The following is a 3,826-nucleotide window of genomic DNA, read 5'->3' as shown; positions in this document are numbered from 1 at the left end:
AGAACAGAATAAAAGGGGAATCTTCTGGAGCGTCGGTCTCGGGCTGTCTTAAGCAACTACCTCTTCCTTGAGGGTGCGGCCCCTCGGGCCCCAGTGCCCCCAACGTCGTTGGAGTATTCCGTCGTGACGACTTTGTAAGCGCACTCGAGGGAGCGGATCGCGTCCTTCTCGTTGCAAGCGATGGTGATGACGCCGTCGGGGACCGACACCTTGAGGACGTTGTAGCCGTGATGGACCACTGCTAAGAACCTGGCCAGGGCTGGGTATCCCAAGATCATGTTGTATGGAAGGCCGATGTGTGCCACATCAAAGTCGATGAGCCCGTTGTGGTGGTTGTCGCGCGTGATGAAGATGACGGGGAGGTGGACCTATCCCACAGGAAGGGTGGAGCCGTCGGCCGCACCCAAGAACAACCTCGAAGGTCCACGGAGAAATCATGTTGAGGCCGACGCCACTCCCGACGAGGGTGTTGATGACACAGACGTTGCACATGATGGGGGTGCACAGCAGGGGAAGCGTGCCCGCGACAACCACAAACTTGGGGCTATCTCTGGAGTTGAAAGAGGCACCGTGTTGGTATCTCCTCAGGGGTCGCGCGGTTTCCAACTCTCGCAGAGCGGTGGATACCGCGCGGGAGAGCGCTCAAACCGTTGGTTCACAGAGTGGGCTTGGGATCCACCTGGGATGCAGGCCACCACGCGTGGTTCCTGATCACCCCAAGCCCCTCATTGTGCGAGCTGCGGCCCACCTTCCCGAGGGGTCGCGGTCATGTTGGCACGACGGCGCCACCCTCATGGCGCGCTCCGCGAGGCCGCCTGCGCCGAGCGTCTTCTTGAGGCGGACCGTTTCTGCTCTCGCTACGGGGTTGGTCGCGCCGACCCTAGCGAGGGTTGCCACCGAGGTCGTCCCTTCTGTTGTTGCTGCGGTCACCTTCGCGCCCGGCAGCGCGGCGACTGATACGTCTCCAACGTATCTATAATTTTGATTGTTTCATGCTATTATATTATCTGTTTTGGATGTTTTATATGCATTAATATGCTATTTTATATTATTTTTGGGACTAACCTATTAATCTAGAGCCTAGTGCAAGTTTCTGTTTTTTCCACGTTTTTGAATATTGCACACAAGGAATATTAAACAGAGTCCAAACGGAACAAAATCTCCAGAAAGATTTTTCTTGGACTAGAAGACACCGATGAGATTTGGAGTAGGGGGAAAGGCACTTGCCGCGAGGGCACAAGCCTACATGGCACGCCCTAGGGGGTGGCCGCGCCCCTCGTGGCTTGTGGGTCCCCTGCAGGTCTCCTAACCCAATTTCCTGACCTATAACTTCCCAAATATTCCCGTATCGCCAAAAAGAGACATGAAAATACTTTTACGCCTCCGGGAGCCTCTGTTCCCGAGAGATCTAATCTGTGAGCATTTTCTGGTAATCTGCTGGAGAGGGAATTGATCACGGAGTGCATCTACATCAACTTCATTGCCCCTTCGATGATGTGTGAGTAGTTCACCACATACCTACGTGTCCATAGCTAGTAGCTAGATGTCTTCTTCTCTCTCTTTGGACTTCAATACCATGTTCTTCATGATTTTCATGGAGATCTATCCGATGTAACACTCTTTTGCGGTGTGTTTGTCGAGATCCGATGAATTGTGAGTTTATGTTCAAATTATCTATGAATATTATTTGAGTCTCTTCTGAATTCTTATATGCATGTTTTATATCTTTGCAAGTCTCTTCGAATTATTGGTTTGGTTTGACCAACTAGATTGGTAATTCTTGTAATGGGAGAAGTGCTTAGTTTTGGGTTCAATCTTGCGGTGTCCTCACCCAGTGACAGTAGGGGTAGCGAGGCACGTATTGTATTATTGCCATCGAGGATAAAAAGATGGGGTTTTCATTATATTGCTTGAGTTTATCCCTCTACATGATGTCATCTTACTTAGTGCGTTACTCCGTTCTTCATGAACTTAATACTCTAGATGCAAACATGAGTCGGTCAATGTGTGGAGTAATAGTAGTAGATGTAGAATCGTTTCGGTCTACTTGATACAGACGTGATGCCTATATGCGTAATCATTGCCTTAGATATCGTCATAATTATTCGTTTTTCTATCAATTGCTCGACAGTAATTTGTTCACCCATCATATTATTTTCCTTTATGAGAGAAGCCTCTAGTGAAGCCTATGCCCCCCGGTCTATTTTCCATAATATTTTCATATTTGCAAACCAAAAATACCAAAAATATTTTCCTGCAATTTATTTACTTTTGTTTCCGCAATATTTTATATCTATCTCTATCAGATCTCATCCTTGCAAATAACTCTGAAGGGATTGACAACCCCTTTATAGCGTTGGGTGCAAGTGTTTGATTCTTTGTGTAGGTACTACCATTGGGCCCGTGCTTGTTCCTCCCACTGGATTCATACCTTGGTTCTCAACAAACTGAGAGAAATACTTATCTACTTTGTTGTATCACCCTTTCCTCTTCAAGGAAAAACCAACGCAAGCTCAAGAGGTAGCAGCGACACGGTCCCGGTGGCGGATGTCGCGCTCACTGCGGAAAGATCCGAGTGCCGAGCAGTCCTCCATGTTGTGAGCGTGCGCGTTGTGGCGAGCGGAGAACACCCCGCCGACTCCTTCGTGTGCGCTTTCGCTGGGGCCCGACGGTGGCCCAAAGCCGGTTACTGGGACCTGAAGGAGCAGGAGTACGACATGAGGTGGACCCTGCTCGGGCCCTTGGCTGGGGACTGAGCGAGTCACCGCGTTGTGGTGGAGGCGGCTCGCTAGCCAAGCCCCCGTTTCTGCGTCGGGGGCCGAAGCGGGACGTAGGGCGCAAGGGCCCTCTTGACGACAACGTCGAGCTTGGCGATGTGGTCCTTCGAGGCGTCGTAGCCTCCATCCGTCGGGCAGTGGCAGAGCAGTTCGCTCGCCATGAGCAGCGCGTCTTGCATGTTCAGATCTCCCACGTCTACACAAGTCGAGGAGGATGCCGCGAGGGACGCGGTGAAGCGACCGCCTTGCCACACCGGGGGCCGCGGGGAGCCCTGTTGCTCGCGGGCGGCGCGGGAGACGACGGTGGTGGCCGCGATGCTGGTGGATCGGTGATGGTCGTCCGTCACCAAGCGCTCGGGGTGCGCACATCGATCGTTGGTCATGGGGTCGGTGAAGCTGGAGCCAAAACTGGAGCTAGACAACGGTTGCGCACCCCTACTTGGCACGCCAAATGTCGGAATCGGGGCTCCCCAGACTCATAAAGGTTCGAACACTAGGGGTGTGTTTGCTCTCCTACCCTGTTCTGCCTCTCAACCTCACGGTGACTCTCCGGTGACTCGAGCTAAGGAAGATGAACAAGAACACGTGCACCGTTTACCCAGGTTCGAGCCACCTTGCAGTGTAAAACCCTACTCCTTAAAGTGTAAACCCCTACCCAGGATGAGGCTTCTACTCATACTTGTGTTATAATCAGTTCCGTTGTGAGGGAGGTTGGTAGGAGTGGAACCATAAATGCCTAGCTCATACTGCCTCCGTTTTTTAAATATAAGTATTTTTATTGATTACACTAAGGACAACATATAGAGCAAAATAAATAAATCTATATATTCTAAAATGTGTAAATATACATTGTATGTAGTTTATAGTTGAATCTTTAAAGAAACATATATTTAAAAACGAAGAAAATACCTTACATGTAACATAACCGGTTCCATACAAATAACATCGAATTCTGTCCACACACGAACAGAAAACAACTGTTATTGTTATAAAAAAAAAAAACAACTGTTACGGAGAGCGTTGCCCTAAAGTAGACTCACTCGTGGCGT

Source organism: Hordeum vulgare, chromosome 2H (genome assembly GCF_904849725.1).
Source record: "Hordeum vulgare subsp. vulgare chromosome 2H, MorexV3_pseudomolecules_assembly, whole genome shotgun sequence".
NCBI classification, from domain to species: domain Eukaryota; kingdom Viridiplantae; phylum Streptophyta; class Magnoliopsida; order Poales; family Poaceae; genus Hordeum; species Hordeum vulgare.
This window is presented reverse-complemented; position numbering follows the sequence as displayed.